Raw genomic sequence first — 24686 nt, forward strand, 5'->3', positions numbered from 1 at the left:
TGTGACAAAGGCAACACTAGCTTATTACTATAATGTATTATAGCAGTAATAACCTGGTGACTCTGCCACTGGATGTTGTGGGATTAGTACTTAATAACATAGTATTATGAAGTCATGGTTAGACTTACAATTTGCTCTCTTGAAAGGAAGGAGGAACTGTCCCATAGCCTGGAAGCATGTGAAAGCCTGAAACTCCCACCCAAGAACATGCAGATTAATTATGATGTCCGATTAGGATTTGAAAATCGGAATCCTGTATGCATTGACTAAGCAGCATGTCAAAGATGGGGTTGACTTCTTGCCTTTTCACATTCTAAATCACTGTTTTATTCCCTGGTTTCTGCATTTAATTCCTCCTCTGCAAGCACTTGGGAAGATTCGGCTGTCATGCATGTTGACTTGATTGCTGGCTTCTCTATAAAATACAGTGTGAGAAATAGGAAATGCTCAGTGCCCTGTAAAGCATGTCAGAGTCAGAAATCGATGTGAATAAATTATCAATTGATTTGATGGATCTACCAGTCAGGCAAATTGGAATCTTTACCTTCTAATTAGTGACCTCGATCTGAAAGAGGATATTGAGGTTAAAATAAAGAATTTGTGTTTCAGCCAGATGGAGTCTGTGGTTTTTATTTCTTAAGGTAGGCAGAGCTTGTTTCTGCACTTTTTCAGTGATACAGAAAATGTACGTGTCAGGCTAAACTGCCTTCAAAGAAGCCAAAGGGATAGATGCAGTGTTATACTTGCTAGCAGTAGCAGAGCATAAAGACAGGTTAGAGCCATTACTGAAGATGGAATCAGTTTATTAAGTAATATATGGAACAAACATCAATAAAAATAAGATGAATATCTACAGGATTATCCTGACATAGATTTATTAGACTTGCAAGTGTAGTAGACTGCTAATGTCCCATGGGGTGGTGGCATGATCCCCCTTTAGAACATTTACAGGTGGGTTGGCGACAGTGTCGACAACTATACTGAAGACCTCACGTCCCTTGTGTCTGCTTGCCACTGTTTCTTATCTGTAAGTATCATTTTGATGCTAAATGGGGTAAGAGTAATAAATATTTGAAACTATTTTTTCATAAATGTTGTTATCATCCTGAAATTATCCTGGCGGATGGCACACGTGTTAGAACAACAGCACTTTGTTTCTTGAAGAGATCTAAAGGATGCTTAAAACATGATATCTGAACCTTGCAGGAAAAATCAAGTGTAATTAGAATAATTAGAACACCTAAACAGTGCATTCACTTCAATTCTCACTGGCTTTCTATGTAAGGCTTTAAAAATTATAGTTGAAAAAGATTATTTGTATTGGAAACTTGAAAGAGAGTGAGACCTTCTTGTTTGCACTGCAGTGATGCTTCTGACTTGTAACCACAGCAGGGATTTTTGGTTTGGTTTAAATATTTGCTTGTATTATTTTCAGGGTGGATGTGAGGAAGAAATTCTTTACAATGAGGGTGGTGAAACACTGGCACAGGTTGCCCAGAGAATTGATGGATGTGCCATCCCTGGAGACATTCAAGGCCAGTCTGGATGTGGTTCTGTGCAGTCTGATCTAGTTGAAGATGTCTCTGCTCATTGCAGGGTAGTTGGACTAGATGAGCTTTGAAGGACCCTTCTGACCCAAACTGTTCTACAATTTTATTTTTTTTTTTTTTCTTTTATGAACCTAAGCTGTGAAAACCTTTTAAAGACCTAAAATATGACAGGTGCTTTCACTGTGATCTGCATCATCACTTCCAGAGTCTGCCCAAACCAAATCCAAACACAAAAGACTTGTGCTGTTTCCCCTCACAAAATGTTGTGGCTTAATTCAGAGGCAGGATACTTGCAAAGGTATTATTTTTCAGAGGGACAAATGCAATGATTTGTCCGAGGGGGAAATGCAAAGTAAGTCATCTGTCTTGTGCAGGAGAGGATGGCTCAGCTATCATGGATTCTCTGTTCCCTCTAGCAGAGCTGACAGCCTCTGACCTTTAATTCCCCACACCTCCTGCAATGTGCTTTTCCTCTCTTCCTGTGACAATGTTGTAGACTTTCTCTTTTTTAGCTAAATCTGTCTTGCAAAACATGATGGTTGGGTAAGATGCAATTCTGCTTTAATTATGATTAAATTATTTTACGAATTAACTGGAGGATCTCATGGGACTGGAATCTTTTGACACATGAGAAAATTGCCTTTCTTTAACAAGCTGCTTCAAGCATGCAAGGTAATATTAGCATTTTTCAGTTATAGCTTCAGGGGATTAAATAACAAGGGGAAGTATTGTACCTACAATTATCTAGTGTGCATGTGTGTGTAAAAGGCTTAAAATCAAGTAGACACTGAAAAAAAATCAGTTAAACTGCTGAACCTGTGACTGTGCAGTGCCAGTGTGAGTAGGGATTTGATTATTTTATGAAGAAAATGGCTTTTTAAGGGAATCTGCAGGTATCTAAAGGATTTTATTTTGTGGACTTGCAAAGGCTGGTTGTCACTTGAATATGCTCAGTAAAATGCATTGTGAACACAATTCATCTCTTTTACCTGAAGGATAATGACCTGAAAGCAACTTTCAAGGACATGAATGGTAATTTTAGTATGTGTTTCTTCATTTTACTTAATGGAGGTAGCAGTTGTGCTAAAGTCAGTAATTTGATGTAAAAGATGTATTGATTTGATACCAGGTTTATTTGGATAGCCAGGCTGGATGGGGTTTGGAGAAACCTGGTCTAGTGGAAGGTGGCCCTGCTCATGGCAGGGGGTTGGAATTGAATGAGCCTTAAGGTCCCTTCCAACCCAAACCTGTCTGGCATTCTGTGATCGTATTATGAAGCTTCTTGTGAAGTGCATGTAGTAGTATGTGCTATCCACACCAGTCTATGAATAACATACAGGATGCATATGATGTGGCATCCAAACTGTGTTATTCTTTTGTTTTAATGCCTCAAATGCATGCTAAAATATACTTGTCTATAGGATATGCTATATTTGATGATCTGAAGTTGTTCAAGACTCTGCTGAAGTGTCAAATTTGATATTATTTTAAAAAGAAGGCCAGAAATAGTACAACAGCTTGTGTCAAATCAAGAAGGAACAGGACAAGTTAAGTCCAACATTCATAACCCTGTTTGGTTTCCAAGGGTTGCCACTCACTTGTGGTATCAAATCCAGTGAAGTGGAAAATTGACTGCAAGGGATTTAAGCTATTGTTTTCACTGCCCTGACTGTGTGGTTGTGTTTTGATGACAGGATTCATTCACGTTCTACACAAATCCATAAGGTAACAGTAATTAGTGGGATCTGTAGAAGTTGGGGGGGATTATCTGATGATATGAAATCATATAATGAGCAGAAAGTTTTCCAAGAGTCCTGTTCTAAAAGGACGTTATTTGCATAATACATACTTTATAGATTAATAAAAGTGCACTAGGAAAGGCAATTAATTTGATTTTGAAGCAGGCAAGGACAGAAACTCAATACCTTCATCTCTAGATGTACTTGAGACAAAACTTTGCCCTGTGCCGTAACAGCCAGTGGTAATGCTTGCGTACCGGTGAAATGGCATGAAATCGTTTCACATGTATTTGTCATATTTTATTCTAATCTAAGATTAAATGCATACTAGTCATTACAACTGTTATATCATGATACAATGAGCCTCTCAATGTTTGCAGTCTAAAGAGGTTGGTGGTTTTAAACTCGAAGCTATTCTCTGCTGACAGAGTAGTCTAGCAGGTAATGCTCAACAGATAAACAGCATAAACTGTAGCCTTTTACAGGGCAGAAGTTTCAGTGCTGATAGTCTCTTCGTTGCATCTGGTGAACTTGATCAGAACATTTGAGCAATGGTTTAGAAGGCACATTGTCAGATTATTTTACTGTTTCTTTATGGTAATTACAGGATTACTGAGAGAGTTTATGGGGATGAAGAACAAAGCCTTGTACTGTGGCTGCAATGTGAAACAATTGCTCCACTCTCTCGTTCAGTTATTTTCTTTATACTTTTGAATTTCTTCCTTTTTGGTCACCACCAAGGGATTTGCTTGATGGTGCAGGGAGCTTTATGCCACATACAGATTAAACCCAGGACTCCAAAACAAACAAATCAACAAAGTAAATCATCAGTTACCTTGGATAAACATTAGCTCTGCCAAATTAAATGTGTTTTTCTGGTGCACATTATACTCCATCTCACAAAGTGGTGTAAGTGTTGTTACTGTTTTTGCTCTTGCTTGTAGGGAGGCATCTGTTTCTTGTCTAATTGCTAGCATTCAAATCCCAGTCAGTTTAAAATGACTTTTCAGGACTTAAAGATACTGTAACCCAAAAAACACAGTCATTCCCAGTTCATACCTTAGGGCTTTTCTTTTTTGATGCTGTTGCACAAAAAAACCCCTAACCAGTGGTTTGCTTTGCCACATCACTTGGCTGTTGTTTTGAAACTCCTCTAGGGTTTCAAGACTGTACAACCAATTGGGAGCTCCTTTTTTGCAGTCTTCCTTGAAGAGCAAATTCTCACACCTACTGAGAGGATAATGATGATCCAAACAGAAGCACCAGTTTGCCTGGATTCTCTGGAATCAGCATGGGTTTTTCTTAAACTTCCATTACTGCAGTTGTCTTTCCCCTCGTTTCCCATCAATAAAACAAGAAAATGCAAAACATAAATAATAAACACACCAGAAGAGATGAAAGCTTCTCTAATACCCAGATGAGAAACACTGGAGAGTTGCTGGGTGTGTGTCCAGAGTGAGGGGTTTGCTTGTGTCTTTCTCACTGTAGAGTGAAGCTGCTTGTCAGTCTTCCCTCCAGGGGATGGAGGCTCATGTTTAGAGATAGCTCCTACATAGCTTTTGGAGACCTTTTTTTGAGGTCTCTGCTGAACTGGCTTGAATCTCCAACTTGACTGCAGGGCAGGAGCCTTTCTTGCTGTGAATCCTCTGGGTTGCCTGTTAACCAGCCACAGTCTCAATGCTCTTGACTTCATTCTCATGCCTACCATGGGGTCCTGTTAGTGTCTACCTGCTTTGTTTGAGTTCAAATCCAGTTGTCATCCCTTATACTCATGTGTTTATTCATTAAGTGCTCCAAACGAGTTATGGTCCAGCTTTGGTTACTTACTTGGAAGGGGCAGGCATAGCTGTATGGGCTTGCTTCAAAGAAAAGTGCTTTCAGAAGGCCACAATGAGCACAGATTCTGTTAGTATGGACTCCTCTGAGTAGGAGTTTTACAGTGTGTGTGTGAGTGAAACCATAAAGCAATTAAGGGATAGGAAAAACTTCACTTCTCATTCGTGCTGAGAATTTCTGAACCTTTTCTGTTTGGAGTTATATAGGAAATGTGAAACAGCTCTTTGCATCTTCATATGCAACATCCAGCAACACATGGAGTATATCTAATGAGGGTATCTGCAATTGTCACAACCTCTGGTAATGGCCAACATAAACCTTTAATAGATTTTGTTCCTCCTCCTTCTTCTCACTTCTGCTTTGTGAGGTAGTGATTATGCACCTCAGCAGAGTAGTACTAAGAATCTGGTAAGCACATTTCTGACTTAATAGTTGATATAGATGTAAGCAGTGATTTATTACATAGCAGGAGTAGTAATTGGTTTTGATCTGAATAAAATGGTGACAGTTCTCTGCTTAGCAGTATGCTATGATGGAAGCTGATTAAGAGTTTAGACATTTGCATCTCCCCTAGTGGAAGCTAAGAAATAAAAGTGGGATATGTTCTCTGAATATGAACCAGAAGATGGCTTTTTCTATCAGCAGTAAAGTCATTAACAAGTGAGAGCTGTAAGTACTCATCCAAAGTTCATTGCATGCTGCAGCTGAGCTCTGCTGGCTTTAGATCAGGTCAAAGGAGATAAATCACTTCTTCTGAGGCAATTATTTTCATGGCTGTTAAGTGTACAGGAAGGCTGCTAAATAAATGTATGGAGTGACATATTGCTAGGAAGCACTAAGAACCTTTTGCTAGCTGATGTGTTTTTCCAATGCTATGACAATTGGGTTACTTGGCAAACAGCTGCTTGAAATCAGGACTACAGAACTCTCTGAAGTCTGATATGACATGACTTGGTTTTTGGTTAGTTTTTTTTTTCTTTTATCAGTTTCTCATGATTCTGAAAGGAACTGTGAAATTCCTTATCTCCTCTGAACTCACATACCCTCAAAATGGCTCAATTCAGTCATCCAGTTTGCTCTTATACCATGTAATACGGAGAAGGTGTGAAGGTAGCAACAAATAAGCCATGGTGCTTGGAAGGTAGGCTGCTTCTTTTGGTGGCTGTGCTAGCTTTTGCTGCCTTAAATTGAGAGGAATGGATGGCAATACCTTAACAGCTTGTTTGTTTGTGTTGGGCTGAAACTGGACTGTGTTCAGTTAGTGAGATGTAAAGTGTGAGGTGCAGCTTTGAAGCTTTATAAAGGATTTCTGAAATCCCTGGTTGAGGAAACCAGAATCACTGCTAAAGAGACACCAGGCACTTCTAAATGGATCCTGACACTGTGAAAGCATTATTTTTTGTATGGATATTATAAGAGCATTTTTATGGTAATAAAATTGCCAGCTTGGGTGTTGTGTCCCAAGATGCTTTCTATTGTTTGACACATTCACAGGTTTTTAGTGACAGTAGCGTCTTGGTGGTTGGAGAAAGCCTGCCTAGACTTTGTGTGTTTCCTCTCCAGACTGAGTCCAAACCTCCCAACAAACCACAGCTTGAATTTTCAAACTAATCACGATCCCTGGCAAGTAGTGACTCGTGCTCTTTTACCTGTGCCTAAAGGAGCTCTTCCCTCCTTGGGGTAATCATCAAATTAGATTAATTATGCTGATTAGACACCAACCCTGCCTCCTGTAACTCATCACTTCTACCACAGTTGGCTGCAATGAGATGATTCAGCTGGAACAAGTTGAGATCTTACAGCATGAGTTGCTACCACACCTGAAAACTGGCTGGAAGCATGTACTTCTGGTGTAGAAAAACATAGTATGAGTAAGTGCTTTGTATTTATTTTTGAAATTACAGAATCACAGACTCACAGACTGTTTTGTGTTGGAAGGGACCTTAAAGCTCATCCAGTTCCAATCCCCTGTCATGGGCAGGCACACCTTCCACTAGACCAGGTTGCTCCAAGCCCCTGTCCAACCTGGCCTTGAACTCTGCCAGGGATGGGGCAGCCACAGCTTCTCTGGGCACCCTGTGCCAGCGCCTCAGCACCCTCACAGGGAAGAGCTGCTGCCCAAGAGCTCATCTCAGTCTCCCCTCTGTCAGGTTAAAGCCATTTCCCTTGTCCTGTCCCTACAGGCCCTTGTCCAAAGCCCCTCTCCAGTCTTCTTGTAGCCCCTTTCAGGCATTCAAAGCTGTTCTAAGGTCTCCCTGGAGGCTTCTCTTCTTCAGGCTGAACCAGCCCAGCTCTCTCAGCCTGTCTCCAGAGCAGAGTTGTTCCAGTCTTCGCAGCATCTCCGTGGCCTCCTCTGGAGCCACTCCAACAGCACCATGTCCCTCCTGTGTTGGATTCCCTCCTCTGCCATCTCTCCTATCACCACTTTTTTTCTACTAAAACAGTTTAAATCAGTTTTTTCCTACCTAGTTGTGGTTATGGTGGTGGTTAGTCCCGGTCAGGCTTCAATGTTTGTGGCCCTACAATTGGTTTTGAATCCCCATGCAAGAATGACACCTGCAAGCCGACTTGGATTATGTTTGGGTTTTTTGCCTTGCCTATGCATGGAAGTATTTTCAATGTAAGTTTCTGGAACTGAAGGCTTTTGAATGCCAGTCCCTCAATTACCATATGTTGAGGACTTCTGCTGCTGTTGTGACTGTCAGTGGTGAAGGTGCAGCTCTGCCCTGCTGCTGGGATCTTGGTGGCTGATGCTGGGCTGGCTGCCACCTCCCTTGTGTGGGCACAAGGCACATATGGAGAACTTCTTTGTTCTCATCCTGTCCTTGTGAACGTCAGTATTCAAAGGATGGGAGTAGCAGGAATGAGCAGCTCAGGGCTTCTGTAGCTCTGTGGTGCTTTTGCAGCTTTGGTGTACGTCGTGCCAGAATCTCGCTATTCTTAAGGCTACTGCATGATACTGTAAAGTTATCTAAAAAAACCCAACAAAACCAACCTCTGAGGCATCCAGATGTCTTTCTGTTCGCCTTCTTCACTGTGAATCACAGGAGTCCTCTGTGTGCCTTCAGGATCTGAGCTGTGGCAGGAGGCTGGTGAGCCTGGCTCCTTGCTCTTCCCCTGGGTGAAAACTAGTGTGTTCTCAGGATTTCTGGTTAAAAGTAAAAAAAATGAAGGGGGAGAATTTATGAAACCTCTAAATATGGCAGGACTTGCTCTTAAAATCCAAGACACTCAATGCTGAAGTAACCAAATAGGAAATCAGGCACATTCCCTGTATTTTTGTGTGGAGTCTTTTCCTTTCTTCCATAGATACTTTTCTTCTACAACTAAAATTTCTATGCTAGAAAGGAAAACCAATATGTTTTAAAAATCAGGTCTTTATATATAGCAGGGTTCACATATAGAATATCTAAATGTAGTTTGGATTATATTATCAAGTTTCCATATCTAAAGCACTTCAGGGAGGAAGCAGGGAGAAACTGAAAAAGCCATGCTTTTACAGAGGAACAGATTTCCCAAGTGCACTTCTGTATCTGGTTTTCTTTAGTTTCTGTGGGACTTGACTTATCCCAACTCCAACCCGATCATCTGTGTCAGCCTCTTGCTGAATAAGGTTTTCATAGTCTTGTCTCTTTTTATCCCACTATTTTAAAAGTGTGGTGGAATGGCACCCTAATAAAAGCTACCTTGAAATAGGACCTCTGTGTGTTTGTCCTGATTTTTCCCAGTAAAACATGGCACGTTTCTGTGGGTAGATGTGCCAGACAGGCGCTTCCTGGTGTTGTTTGTGCATGGGGTAAGATCAGGGTGTAGCAGGCTGCCTGACTGCTGATCTGTTGCTTGTCCAAAAAAGGTTCCTCTTCCCTTTGTGTCTGTGCCTGGCTGCCCTGGGGAGTGTGATTAATCCAACCTTAATTATCTGCTTTGCTGTAATTAATATTCCTAAAGTGAAGTACCAAACAGTAGCTGTTCATCTGATGATGGAAGTATATCTGGGGAATGGTTTGAGGCATGTGGGCATAAATACAGATAGATGGTGGGAAGAAGTGGGTGACATTTCTCAAAAAATGCCACCTGCTTATAGGGAGCCCCTTAGAAACGGCTGAAAAGGCAGATGATACAGCTTTTCCCAGAGGTTTTGGATAGTTATTCCCCAGCTCCAAAAAGAGATGCTAAACCTGTGAGCCTCTCACTGCATTCCACAAGTGTTGAGGCATAAGTAGTATTTAGTTTAAGATGGTACAGCAATGTGTGTCTCTTTAATTTGCCTCAAGTGTGTGTATGGGATGCTGTTAGATTTTTTTATCTAAGTTAGTTTTATATGTTGTTTTCCTGTTAGATTATTCTTTTTTTGTTGTTTTCCCCCACTCAAATTCTCTTTCTAAAATCTCTAATCTCTAATCTGAGATTTTTTTCACTGCTATGTGACAGACCATTGATTGTATTTTCAGTAGATAACAGCATTGTGTTTTTACAGTTCATAGTCTCTTGCTATTCAAGTCCATAAAGCAGAGGAATAGCAGAAAGCATCCATCTGGCCTGATGCCCAAGGCTGGTGTCCAAAGATTGGCATCCTCACTTGGGAACACATGGAACAGGAGCACATTTGTTTCATGGCCATGGAAAACACTGCCAAGAGAGCAGTGGTAATGTGGCTGGTAAAAGCTGATGCACCGGTTGAGGGGAGCTCCAAGGGCTGGAGCAATGGCCCTGCTGGAAGCAGAGTATCAATATCTATGTACACCATATGCTATAAGGAGTGTTGGGAAGGTATAACTTGCAAGGGAGTGGAAGAGTTTAAGCAAATAAACCTTGTTTCCTTTGGTGATGCTTATGTGATGGGCTAAAGAATGTGTCATTTAAGATGTGGAAGGACTTTTGCACTCCGGTGTCAAGTTTGGTAAAACACCAAACATCACATAAATTTGACATATCCTTCCCCTTGTTGTGTTAATCCATGCTGTAGGGTGTCAGAGGGTGATTTTTGGGTTTAGTCTGGTTTAGATTAGGAAGCTTTACCTAGGATAAGGACATCCTTGGATTCTGTAGGTTCTGTGGCTCTGTAGCACTTGAAGTGTGACAGATGCAGAAATCAAGGCTAGGTTGGACTTTTTGGGCTCGGAGTAATCTGGAAGGTGTCACTGCCCATGGCGGGGGGTTGGAACTGGATGAGCTAGTTCCAGCCCAAATCTTCAACCCAAACCTGTCTGGGATTCTATGAAAATATTATTTTTCTTTAAATAATGAGCACAAAGCCAGCAGGGAGATTTTTGCCTTCAGCGTTTCTTTCAGTGTGGCTTTAAAGACATAAGCTTCCCTTAATACCTGTATGGAAATTATTACCTGACAACAGGATATCACACTGGTAAAATATAATTATTACTTTCAGATGGTTTACCTATAATGGTGAAAAGAGCGAGGGGAAGTAGCTGTGGTGCTTCAAAAAACAAACCAACCACCAACCCGGTAGTGCTAACAACTAATGTGCTATAATACCACTGTTCAATAATCCATAGCATTCTATTTGTATAATCTTTGTTGGTACTTACCGTACTTATATTGAGCCTGGGAGGAGGTAGTCGCTCACTGAATTGCATAGACCCTGGATCTGCAATGATCCAAAGTGAGTTAGTTTGGGGGTTTTCCTTCCCCTGTTTGGAGGCTGTTACAGTATCTGTATTAAACTGTTCTGTTTTGTGATCAAGATGCTTTCACTGAAGTCCAAAATGTCTCTGTCCAACTTTTGAACAATGGGACCTGAAGCATTTGTACGGCCTCTTTGTTTAAAAGCCTCTATGATGTCTTAGCTACACCTTTTCTTCTAGTCTCCCTCCACTGGCCTCTGTTGGCTTTGTTTGGAGTTTGCTTCTCTGGTGATAGGAGATCAGCTTATTCAGGAGGTCTGAAATCCAACTGGTCTTTAAATGAAGCAATAGCAATACTGTCTGGATACTGAGGGCATACTAAACCAGGGTGTATTTTGGTTTTGAAGACAGCTTGACCTCTGACTTTCAAGTCTGAAGGATGAAGCCCCATGGAGAGCTCTTCTGCTGGGGTAGTGGCTCATTTGAGGTTTGGAAGAGCTCTGGTCCTCACATGGGAGAGGAGTGGGTGGCTGAGAAGTGGAGCAGCAGTGGGACCTCATCCTTTTGACAGGAGTGCGGTCATGTTGGGAGCAGATGGTCTGTTCTTGGACACTGTCCCAAATGGTGGATTACTCATCTGATGCAGAATGATGCACCAGAAAATTGCAAATTCATTGGGAACACTCTTGGACTCCTTTGGTTCTCTTAACTTTTCAGTTTTACTCATCTGCCTGGTTTTGTTGCTCAAAAATCCTTCAGTAAAATAGGCTCAACCACAGCCACAAATACATTGATAATTTAAAAGGCAAACCAGTTCAATGCAACAGAATTGAAGGGAGAGAAGACTTTGAAAATGTAGTTTCTTATATTGTGTGGTTGAAAACAAAACAAAAAAAATCAATTTTCTTTGGAGTTGCCAGTGGAAAAGCAGCAGCACACAGTACAACAGAGCTCTTCTGCACTTGTCGGTGATATCACTTACTAATGTTTCACTTACTCAAACCATCAGGATCCTTTCTTAAATATGTGTTATCTTAATCTGTGTATGGGATTCTCGCTTCCAAGCCATGTTAACAGAAAAAAAAAATCTGTTTCATGAATTCTGATCGAGAATTAAGGAATAAAACCCGAGTCATAGGCAGCTGAGGAGCTGATTGTTATTCACTGTAAATGTATGCAGTGAACCAACCACTTTGGAAGCTGGTGGCTCAGGGCATCGAAGAATCCAATCTGCCAGGAGTGTTTCTAGCTAAGTCCCTGGCTGATGCTGAAGGATACATATTATTTTTCTCCTTCCTGGCTATTGCTCCACTTTGTCACGTTGTTTCTCATCATTTCCTTCTCCACAGACAGCCCCATACCTACTGCTCACTGTGTAGCTGCCGGTAAAACATCCCCTATCTGTCCTAATGAGCGAAGCGCTCCCTTTCTCTGCTGCTCCAGTGTCACTATGTGATGTAAATGGGTGTTTTCAGCCACATGGAATTATTCTTCCAGGTTATATTGAGTTTCCACTGGCTTAAAAGGGCAGGAATGGGGAACAGGGTTTTACGAAAGTCTGATAAAATCACCCAGGTGCTGGAAGAAGTGTAAGTGTAACTTCATACTCTCTAAAGTCCATCCTTTGTGGTTTGACTGTGCTACTAGAAGTGCTGTGGAGTTGTTAAATGAGGGTGATGTTCTCCTTAATGTGCTTAAGTTTGTTTAGTTGTCAATGCGCCATCCCTGGCAGTGTTCAAGGCCAGGCTGAACGGGGCTTGGAGCAACCTGGTATAGTGGAAGGTGTCCCTGTCCGTGGCAGGGGGCTGGAACTGGGTGAGCTTTAAGGTCCCTGTGTCTGATTTTCCAGGAGCAAGGCACTTGAATAGTTTAAGTTAGTATTGGGATGATGCAGGCCTTGTTGTGCCTGCACCCACACAAGTGTAAAGGCTTCATTTTACTTTCATTTATCCCAATTTAACTCCAATTAGCTACAAGAGAATTGGCTCTTTCTTCCCTCTGCTTTGTCAGCAGATTTAACTGTACTATTTTTAATCCAGTGAGGATTTAACTCTTTGGAGCAATGTCTTAATACCACTGGGATTTGTATTGCACTGCCTCCATTAATTAACTTAAAATACCTTGAATTCGCAGGAGGGAGGATGCTGGGGAAGTCAGCTGGGGTGTATTTTATAGCGACTCTATTTAGAATCATCTGTTGATATGCATACTTGTTCTTATTTTTCTGTTCTATGCATTCTTAATGACTCCTCCAAAAATCATCCTACGCTAATCAATCTCATGGAAAGAATGGAGGATGGTGAAGGCAAGGTTATTTCTCAGGAGTTGGGTTTCAACAAATGCCATCATTAACATCTGAATCTCTACTGTAGGATACATATTGCATGAGTTATATTGCTGTCTGTTCATACCATGCTAGATGCAGGGGGAAAAACCTGCAGTCAATGAGAGTAAAGCTGGGGTGATACCTAGCAGTGCAGTTTATTCATCGGCCTGAGTTACTACAACCATGGCTTGCCATCTGCCAGAACAGTGCTACAAACCTGATCACGTAGTTTTACCCTTTTCTCTTTCGTCTTTAGTAACTTTAAGGTAGGTCAGATCCATTATATGGCTATTTTTCTTCAGTTAAGCTTCAATTTCTTCATTAGTAGGGTGAGAAAACTGATCTGACTTGAGAACGTTGGGGGCATATGATCACTACAGAAGGAATGGTAGCGGTGTAGGTGATGAATGAATATGCACTCTAAAAGCTGAAGTCACCCCGTTTAGGGGCGGGGAACCCTCCCCATTGGATGTTCTAATCAAAGTAACAAATTTGGTTGATTTTTGTTACTCATAATAATCAATATTTTTAACTCATGAACCACTAATCAGATCTGTAGTGTGGTTATCTACAAATTGGGGGTAACCTAAAATCCATTCTTGGTAATTTATCCTATAAATTATGGTCTAGCGTGAGACATCCTTGCCCATTGCAGGGGGATTGGAACTGGATGATCTTAAGGTCTGTTCCAAACCTTATTATTCTATGATTCATCCAGATGCTGTGAACAGAAGTAATCTGAATAATTAATTCCATTTTTTCAGACCATATTTAACCCATCTCAGTGTTTTAATACAATCAGAAATGTTGGGTTTCCATGGTTTTCCTTTATTCTAGCCAATTTAAGTGCAAACACAAGTAGTGTTACATGTTTCCTTTTAGGGACTTGTAGTTATTTGGGCAAGATGTAGTGGGTTGCTCCTGTACTGTTCAGCTCAGTGCTGGGACCTGCTGGGCTCTTTTGTTTACAAAAGAAAAAGTAAATAATCAAGATGAGCAGAAAGATCTGAATTAATGGAATGTGTATTCCAAGCTGGTTTTGAATCAGTTTAAATGCCAGGCCGCATAGTTAAATTACCATATTACCCAAATATCAGGCCTTGTATTTATTTATAGAATTGTTCTCCATTTAAAACAAAAGAAAATAAAATCTCTGTGTTACCACCATTTTCTGAGGAATAATTCAGCAGAGGTTTATTTCCTCAAAGAAGTTATCAAAAGCAAACTGGCAAAGCACATTCCATTTTGTTCAAAATCATCTCATGCCTGGATTTTTGATCCATAAACCAGGCTCCTGACTTTGGCTGGTTCTTGGGGTTGGTTTTTTTTAACCTTCACATTGTTAAATGCAGAAGAGCTGTTTCTGTGGGAGAGACTGTGACAGCCCAACTGCTGTAAAAACATGAGATGGCAAAACATGATAAGGAGGTATATAAATGTATAATTTCACTTGAGGGAGCAAATGTCACTTCCATCTTTACCCAAGTCCATTACAAAAACTAATATATATTAATGGAAAGCTGCTGCCTGTGAAAGGAAATGTGATTAATGAACAGGTTTGGACATGGCTGTGTCTGGGGTCTGTAATATATGCACGGCAGGAGACAATGAAGTGTTTTCCAGGGCAGGTTTTGGAGAATGTGCATGGGCAGGGTGGTACCTGCCCATTCGCCTGATGACTGGAAGGTGAGAGAGGGACCCTGATCTTCTGCAAACACAGCTGGAAGCCCCCTCTCTTCTCCAGCACCCCTTAGGACACCTTCAAAAACAGGAGCATCAATGGTCTGCTTTTCCTGGCATGTTATTGCAGGTTGCTATCTTTTTGAGGCCAAGGACAACATGTGGACCCTTGGAAGTGTTTAGTATTTAAGCAGGTACCACTTGAAAATTCTGGCTCTCTTCTATGTATTGCAGGGAAAGATATTTTGAGACCCGCAGTAGTGAAAGTGGGGCTGAAGGGGGGATTCTCTTTTAGCTTGTAACCAAGTCAAAAGATTTGGCATTGACATAATTGCGATGTTTGTGATCCTTTGCTAGTGCTATGCAGAATGGATTCAGTGGCATAAGCAATGCTGGCTGAGATTTTCATTGTTCTTTGTCTCCAATATGGTGATGGCATGCACTGTAGTTAAAAACCAACACCCCCAAAACTGGTTATTTACTCTCACAAATTCCTTTGATAAAAGTGGATGTTTCAGCATCCTCACTTTGTTCTTATTTTAATATCCAGTTACCTTTTAAATGCAGGCAGCAACATCATTGGTGGGTACTTTCTTTTTTCCTGTGGTGAATGTGCTTACCTTGTCAGACCAGCAATCCCCATTCAGCTGTAATGTCATCTTTAAAAATGAGATTATTAAATGAGATAATGACACTGGTGCTGGTGACTGAGGAAGGGAAGGAGGATTTTTTTCCAGAGTTAGAAAGAATCGGTTTTTAATTATAGCCAAATGCATATGCTCAGGAAATTTTCCTACTGAACCCAGTAGTGACTGTGAGGGTTATTAAATTCAACAGCAAGTCAACACTGACAGTCACATCTTTAAATAACTGGGAAGGAAGGCAGAGATATCATGTTGGCTGATTATTTTTACCTAAGCCATAAATAAAACCTTATATTTCTTTTCAGCTACCTATTTAGTTCTCTCCTAATGGTTATAAATTCACTGAATCCCCGCTGGAACCCAGTGCATGTGTTTCTTTGTAACACACTAGAATGGCCATCCCTAATATTTTCCTATGGCTGTTAATGCTAATAGATGTGGATTTTACCTTATTTTCTTCCATGGTCAAGTGTGTTTCCATTTGTGTCAGACAACTGCATCTTTATATGGCTCAGTTGTTTCCAGATCCTAAGTGGAAAACGAATAATAATAATGATGATAAAAGTGTCAGTTTTAATCAATATCATCAGATATTATGGGAATTGAGTTTTACCTTGCTGCTAACATATTAGGTAGATTCTGCTTTATCTTTTGCTGCAGGATTGATTTGCCACTATTCAGTTGGCTTGGCCGTTGTCATGTAAATTGTGGCATTTCTCCCCCATTGACTGCACAAACAGATTAGACTTGAAAATCGAGTCTCACTGACCAGCTGCTGTGTTATTTTTCATGTGATTTCTCCTTCCTTCCCTTAGCAGTCCCCCTCCCTTGTTTCCACTTTCTCTGCTGGCAAGGCGCTGATAATGCTGTCTCCAGGGAGCAGGCTGGGAACCGGCTGCCTGCAGCTGGGACTGAAGCCCGGAAGCAAGCCTGGGATGTGCTGCTCTTTTTAAGTAGCCCTTGCCTGTGGCCCTGTGAAGTTTGAGGGCAGGGGAGAGGAGAAATGATCAATTGCTCTTTTTATTGCTGGGGGTGTAGGCTAGGTGGTGAGTAGTGGGGTTGATTTTGTCTCTGTCCATGGATGTAGAGTGAGGGCATGGGGAAGAGCATGCTATCTTCCCTGTATGACCTGGCCTGCCAAGCAGATCACATTAAATCAGGTATAAGTTGAAGCTGTGGCTGCCCCATCCCTGGCAGTGTTCAAGGTCAGGGTGGACAGGGCTTGGAGCAACCTGGTCTAGTGGAAAGTGTCTCTGCCTGTGGTAGGGGCGTTGGAGATGGATGAGCTTTTTATGGTCCCTTCCAACCCAAACCATTCTATGATTCTGATAGCTAAATGCAAATCAAGTACCAGAGCAAGGGTTTGTGCTTATAAGCTTTATTGTATTTTGATTGCTTTGTCAGAGCACTGATAGCACTGTTTAATATCAGTGTTCTCACACAGTGTTACTGGTGTTCAGGGGAGATGACAGATAAGATAGACTTGGCCTTGGAGCAACAATTACTGTAGACCGAGTTTGCTGTGATCTAAGCTTTCATTAGTGCTAAAAAGCAGATACCAGTGGTTTAGTGGCATGTGATAGTAAGCCTTTTTTCCATTGCTTGAGTTTAGGGAAAGGAGGAAAACCAGGTGAATTTCTTTAGTTACATGCATGTTACTAACCCTGTTGTGTCAAGAAAAATGTTAAGGTAATTGAGCAAAGGGGCAAGGAGTAGGGGAGATGTAAAAAGAAAGCACAGTTCTCGTTGTGCTGATGAGTTCTTCCTTTTCATCTTAGCTGCGTTTGATTACTTACTGTAAGATTTGAACACTACAGAAACCTTTATATTTATCCTCAGTGTTTCTGCATGATAGGAAAGGAAATATTTCATAAACAGAGTGGTATTAAGATCTGTGCAAACTGAGGAGAAATAAGTTGCTTTTCCCCAAGCTAACTAAAAATATTGTAGGTCTTAATGAATTGAGACTTAAATATATATTTATTTTCATATCAAGTCCTAGTAAAGACAAAGGACAAGTGGTTTGTACTTGAATTGTAGCTTGTGTAGCTGCAGTTGCTGGTAATGGTTGGCCAGCTTACTAGAAGTATAATCTATCTTGTATCCTCTTGGATTTTAATGCAAAGTAGCAAAGTCAAATCAGTTGCTTCTGTATAGTGTGCTTTTTTGCATTGAAGGTAATAACATGAGTAAGACCTGAAGGCAAGAAGAGCAGGCAGAAGTGTGTCTGCATCTTGGGGTGCTCCCTGTTGGTGGCACAGCCTTCAGGCAAGCCTGGCATGGGACATGCACTTCATGTTGGGGTGCTGGATTCAACAGCTCTTCGCTCCCCTTCTTGTAGCTCTCTTTATTCTTTCTGAGTGAACTGGGATTCCTGGGGCAATGTATTGATTCAAATCTGATGGAGGAGCGTAGTAAAACCTGGTACTTACTCTGGTTGTTGCCTGAGCACCAGTTTAAGCAATATCTACTTGAGGAGCTGGGGTCTTACCTTGAACACTCTTTGTCACCATGGGTTGGTGCTTCATTGTCTTGCATGACTTCTTTTTAGCTTTAATATTTGTAGTCTCAAAATTCAGTTTAAAGTTTTAAACGACTATTTTTTACCTTTTTTGTTTCTTTTTTTTTTTTTTTTTCTTTTATGGTATGGCTATCAGCATGACTGGTGTGTAAGATATGATGAACTTCATAGGAATATCTTGAAGATTTTGCTTTCACTACTGAAAACATTTTGGATGGGCACATATGCTGAATTTCATACAAGGCTTGTCCTAAAATGTTGTTAGTCATGGCTTTCTTTGTAAATTAAAATAAAACTCAGTACATACAAGGTAAATGCTGTAACTTAGAGGAGAGTTTATTTTTTTTAATATAAAAAATAGATTGGATCGCTTCATAAAGTGCAGAGTAATTCATTACTGAGGGCAGACAACTCCTGCTTTCTGTAAGATAAACAATACTGCATGTAATGTGTTATCTGAAATGTGGATGTACAGTACTAAGTGATGTGCCCCTTGGCTCCTTCTTGGATTCTCTTCCAGCAAATAGGTACCTGTGGTGATGCACATGAACTTAATGAATGAATGGGTCTTTTTGGGTGCAGGGTGCCCAAACCCTCATGCCCCAGTAGGAAAGAGTCTTCTTGACCTGGAGAGACTGCAGATGCTTCCAGCATAACTTGCAGTGCATTGCAACTGCCTGGTTAATAAACCCCTGGAATCCTGTCAGTCTTAGCCTAGGGTTTGTCTACCCTTCGTTCTTCCCACGAAAGGGTCACCCTGTAGATGTCAGAAGCAAAATGACTGTCACCATCCTCTTGCCTGGACTCTCTGCTCCTAAATTAACAGTCCAGAACTTGCTTTTCACTTAAAAGATGCTCAGTCAGGTTTCTAGGCAACCGAGCCCATTTTCACTTCCCCCCACAGAGAGATAAGAGCTGACTCCTCATGCAGGGAGGCAAGACCATGACAGATTTCAGCAGCCTTTAATTTGAGCTGAAAATAAAATGTAGCCCTTGAATGTCAGGGCAAGTCAGCTTAAAAAAGTCACAACCACCACCATCAATCCCAACAACCAAACAACAAAAAACCCCAACCGCAAACCCCAAACCAACCAACAACAACAAAATGACCCAAACGATGATTAGGAGTGATAAGGAGCAAATAGCTGCTGCTAATAAAAGAGCGGTAGGAGGTAGCTGTGTGCTCCTCAGCCCTGCTGAGAAGGGCTGTCATGCCTTAACCCAGGTGTCCAAGGGAGGTTGGAAGAGAGTGATTTCTTTCCAGTTGGCTTCTTCTCAGCTGATGCTTGCATCAAACAAAGGCAGCTTCCCTCCCTGGCCCTGAAGTCTGGTGGCCAAGTGCTGGTGCTCCTTCATTTCTCATCCACTCATGCAGAAGACGCGAAGACCTAGTGTGCCACAACATTGCAGATTGAACAAAACCTTCATCACAGCAGGATAAAAGAGGAGTTTGAGAAGTCCTGGACATCTAACGCAGTGTTTAGGCTGTGGTGTGATTGACGTGGAAGTAGCTTCTAATAGTCACGTTTGGAAGAAGAGATTTGGCACTGTCCCTTCTGTAGGGAGCTCTGCAGGCCAAATAGCTAGTGTAATGGATGGTGGAGGTGTTAGCAATTTTAATCTTGGGGATGTTAAGGCAATTCAATCCTTAAGTGCCATTCTCCCTGTTCTGGACTCTGTTCTCTATACTGCTGCTTCCCCCTTAATTCCCATCAATCTGAGAATTCAATTTTAATATCATGGTCTTTGTACTTGTCCCCAAATTGAGCTGATCCTGGGGTGTATCCGTTGCAAAGTGAAGGGAAACTGGACTGATTCTTCAACCTACCAACTGTGTCTAGGTAAATGCATTTATAATCTCAAACTAGTCACTGCCTCTGTTCAATGAATGGCCTGCATGTTTTATAAATCGTTCCTTAACAAGGGATGATTTTATGCATACCAACTGCTGTGTAATGCAGCTGCAGTGATGCCACAACCTAGCTTTGGTGATAGCAGACAGATGATTTTTATTATGATGTTTTTCAAGTGCAGTGACCTGCAGGGCTGCTGCATGGGGAGAGCAGATGAGCCACTGCTGCATGTACGGGTGGCTCTGCTGCTTTCATTCTTCTCCCTCTTGCCTGTGGATTAAAGCCTTCTAATTCTGTGCCTTCTCCTGTAATCTGGAAGACAAAGAGGGATGGATGCTGTTAGGGGCAGAGGTTTTGTTATTCTGCCTCGGCTTGTGTTTGTCTTGGTTTATTGACATATTGGTATTCATTTAATGTCTTACAGAGTCTAAATTGAGGGCAGGGGGTTAAATGTTATCACAAATTGTAGCTGTGTTCAAGTATTCATCACCTTTCCGAGGTCCTCCTTCACCTGCCCTCTCCTGCTCCTGCTGTCGTATGCATCCCTTTGGTAGTGTCCCTCTAGAAGACCCTTCTTTTGTCTGTCTGGGCTGGATTTTATTCCCTCTAGTTACCAATCAGTGTTTTGGATGTTGCCTGAAATACACTGTTTAAATTCCTTTTGGCACTTGATAAGCAAGACACAAATACCTGTGGATAGTGTTAATATTGAGTGTATTTGTAAGTCTTGCCCTCCCTTGTTCCTGCAGTCCAAGGAATTGTGGCTAATATTCTGGTGTAACTGACTTTTTAGTGACAAGTGGTTTAGTTATTGTAGCTTTAGAATTAAGTCAGCTATGTTTTATTTTTAATATATCCTCATATATTTATATTTTTGAGGCTGTGTTACCAGTGTCATTGGCAAAACACATGCGGGAATATAAGCTATTTTTACTAGAGAAGTTATTTTTGCTGGGATGCAGTTTCTGGGCTTTCATGTAAGCTATATCATAGTTTTTGAAGCCAAACAAAGCCGCTCTTTTCCCACCTCTATCAGTCAATGTATCATTATGTCTCAGTTTAGAATACACTTTCTTGGTTTAGGCTTAGCCCCTAATTTTATTAAATCTCAAAAAGTATATATTAGATCTCTGAATAACTGAGTGAAAAGCATTGAATCTGGTACAGTAATTGTATTTAAATAAGACCTTAACTGTAAAACTCTGTTGTTAGTAGAGACAAAGAAGCCTATTAGTCTTGAGTTTTCACAGCAGGAAAGTAAGGGATGTTGGGAAGTGGATTGTGTAGAAAGACTAGTTGATACCATTGGGCAATTAAATGCTACAGGTAGGAATTGCTTTTACTTACCTGATCTGTGGATAAATTTGTTTTTTTTCATATCACTGGGAAACTGGGAAAAGTAACGCGCCAGTGTGAGATAGCTTCATGATATTTTAAATTACAACGTTTCATATGCAAGGTCAGACTTTATGAATAAGTCTTTTTTTTCTTGTCTTTCTGTTTTATACTGTTGTCAGTGTTTTGTGCTACCAGATGCTGAATGAACTCAAAACTACTGTGGGTTTGATGGTAGTTGGAGTACTTTCAGATGTGTATTTCAGATTGGTAGGTTTAATTATCTATCTATCCCCGGTGTGTAAACCAAATCATTATGCTGACAGAACTCTTGCTTTCCAGTATGATTTTATTAATCTTACAGTAAGAAGGTATGAATTGTGACTTCCTGAGACACAGAACTCAATAAACAGCCACCACATCTTGCATCTGGAGTTGTGGGCACATGTCAGCGCAAGATGCTCCACTGAATGCAAAGCTTGCAGAAAAATATTGTTGAGTTTTGTGACAGGTGGGAAGGAGGAGGAAAAAATTACCCACCTGTAACTCATTATGACTCATATTGTTGCTTTCTCAGAATTGCAGGGCTCTTCTGTTTGGTTGCAGTAAAGATCTGATTATCCAAGGCACAAGGCTGAAAACGTCCCAGCTTCCTGGCAGCACAAATACCTGTTTTCTTCTCCAATGTGTGACACTGATAACTGGGTTGCTTCCAGGTTTTTTGTTCAGTTGATAAATAAGGCAAATGGAACACCTGGGAGTCCTTTAGGGCAGCATCACAGAGGGGCTGCACCAAAGCCCCAGCTCGATCAACTTTTACAGGAATACCGATATTTGGTATATCAACTTTGGCCAGTTGAGCAAGCTCCAATAGTTGTGCTGCAAAATGTCTGTGAAATGGAATTACAATTTCCTTCCAGTCTAACAAGCATACATAATCATGGTGAAAACTGCTTATTCTTTCCTATTGCACCATTCCTGGCAGTGTTCAAGGCCAGGTTGGATGGGGCTTGGAGCAACCTGGTCTCATAGAAGGTCTCTCTGCCTGTGGGAGGGCATTTGAACTGGATGAACTTTAAGGTCCCTTCAACCCAAACCACTCTGTGATTCTAGGATTCAATTTCTCCTCTGCAAAAGGTGCTGCTTTCCCAGTTATTGTGTTTTGTTGTGTAACTGTTACTGGACATGCTGTTAGGATGTGCATTTTGCTTGATCATATGTGCATTAAGAAATACCAATTTAATCTAATTTAATACTGCATGTGTGGGCATATAAAAACCATTGATACTGTTATTGCATTAATTATGTGATTGATGAAGCAGACTGAGTTGCCATTTGGTCCCTGGTTGCAGCTATTTAGATGATGGGACTTGGTAGTAATATAGCAAGATCCTAGAATTGCTTCCTTACTCTTCCCCTTTTCAAGTATATAGAGTGCAGTAATATTGGGACAGGTGTTCTTGTGGTTTTTCCATTCCTTAAGGGTTTTTTTTTAACTCCAGGAGTGGTAAATACACAGTGGTGCTTTGCTGTTTTAGATCTCAGACCCACTTTCCAAAATGTTGCCTGCAGGTTTGCACCAAGTACAATTTTCATACACTTGCTACTGTCAGTGACAAGATTGGCAACAAGCCTTCTGCAGATTATCCATTTTTATTTACAGCTACAAATACCTACTGTTGTAGGGAAATGTTTTAGGCTGCATTTCTTTCATGTGGGATTCTTGCCGCATTCACAAGAGCGAAATCTCAAAGGCAGCGACCAAAAAATGGGAGTTTGTACTTTCTCTTGCTGTTCTAATAGAGCTTTCAGCATCTATTATGCTTCAGTTTTTTCGCTGGCTGTATTAAGTAGGGGTGATACTTTAAGGCTTTGCTTTTTAGTTTTTTTTTTTTATTTTTGGCAAAAAAATTGACTATATTCCCTGCTTACATGATGCAAATATCTCTCCCCCCGCCCCTTGTTTTTGGACAGAGAAAAGTGAGTGAGTTGGTAACACAGCACATTCAGCAGAGACTGCAAATCCTATCTGCAAACAAAGATAAAACATATCCCTAGAAATGTAAATTAGCCCTCTTAGTCTCTAAGCTAATTTTCATGTGTATAGTGGAAACAAAAACACAATAAGGAAAGATGTAGCTGTTTAACCAGATTATCCTGAAGTGAGAGAGATATATGCTGGCTGATAGCCAGCTCCTGGTGAAATGTCTGCCTTACAAACCACATGAAGGCCTTGTGTTCTTGGAACAGCACCGTGCTCTGTAATCAGGGAAAGACAAAAGGCTTAATTCTGTTTTGTTCTGCTGTGATAAACTGGACTGCCTGATTTAGCCACCCAGTTCTTCGGATGCCTCCCAGGGCCATTTGGCTGCTTGAATAGGAGCTAGAAGAGGTCTTCCTGTGTCAGGACCTCCAATTAGAGGCGTTAACAAAGGTTATGATTGACTGCTGTTCTTTTTGGACATTAATTTCTCTACGTGCCCTATTAATCAAAGTATTTTTAGACATTTAAAAAGGAACTAAGAGTTCACAGTGCCTGTGGGCTTTATTGGCTGGAAAGATCAGTGAATAGTTTTTTGTTAATGAAGCTGTGCCAACTTCTAAGTGGAGATGATGGAGGGATGCTCTGTGGTGACTAGAAGAAAGGAGTTTCCTCCTTGTTGTAGTGTCTTCCATTTACACCTGAAGCTTCATTCTCCAACTTGGCTATGGGGGTGAGTCATGTCTAGTCAGGACTGACTCCAGCAAGCTGTTGTGCACTGCTTAGTGGAGAACAGCTTTCCTCTACCTTGATCGCCTTCTCACAGAAACGTCTGTGTATTAAGTGAACAGACTCACTTGATAGATAACTCAATATATGCATTGCATTATGCATGTCATGTGCTATTTAAGTATAGCATGCCAGTATTTGTAACTATCTTCTGCTAATCAGACTTACCTAAGAGTAAATAATCATGTAAGGGTACTTTGTCTGACCAGAAGGTAGTCTTGTCTTAGAGGTGCTGTGATCATGGTGATTGCTTATATCCAGCCATGTGTACTGGACAGTGTCTGCCCCAGAACATAAGTAGTCGTCACCCTACAGTTATTTAATGTGAGGGGAGGCAGAGGAAATATTTCCTGTAGGGGAGAACTTCTAAAGGGGAGATTTAGATTAGATCTGAGTCAGAAGTTCTTCTCTGTGAGGCTGGTGAGGCGCTGGTACAGGATGCCTGGAGAAGCTGCGGCTACCCCATCCCTGGCAGTGTTCAGGCCCAGGTTGGACGGAGCTTGGAGCAACCTGGTCTAGGGGAAGGTGTCCCTGCCCATGGTAGGGGCGTTGGAACTGGATGAGCTCTAAGGTCCCTTCCAGCCCAAACCAGTCTGGGATTCTATGAAATTATGCAATGTAAGGACCATGACCAGCTTCTGCTTGTTACATCTGTTTGCTCTGAGGCTCTGCCCATGAGGTATTTAATTGCTCTGGCAGGTGGATATTGTACTTCGGACTATGTACTTTTTAAATGAGGCTGAAATGAGAATGGTGCAGGTATGGAGAGCAGTTGATATGAAGAAATGGTGATGGAAATAATGAATACTGGGTAGAAGTTTGGTCCAAGCTGTAGGGAGATACGTGA

Source organism: Neopsephotus bourkii, unplaced genomic scaffold, assembly GCF_033783945.1.
Source record: "Neopsephotus bourkii isolate Nb327-2 ecotype Australia unplaced genomic scaffold, CSIRO-AGI_Nbou_v1 NB_768, whole genome shotgun sequence".
NCBI classification, from domain to species: domain Eukaryota; kingdom Metazoa; phylum Chordata; class Aves; order Psittaciformes; family Psittacidae; genus Neopsephotus; species Neopsephotus bourkii.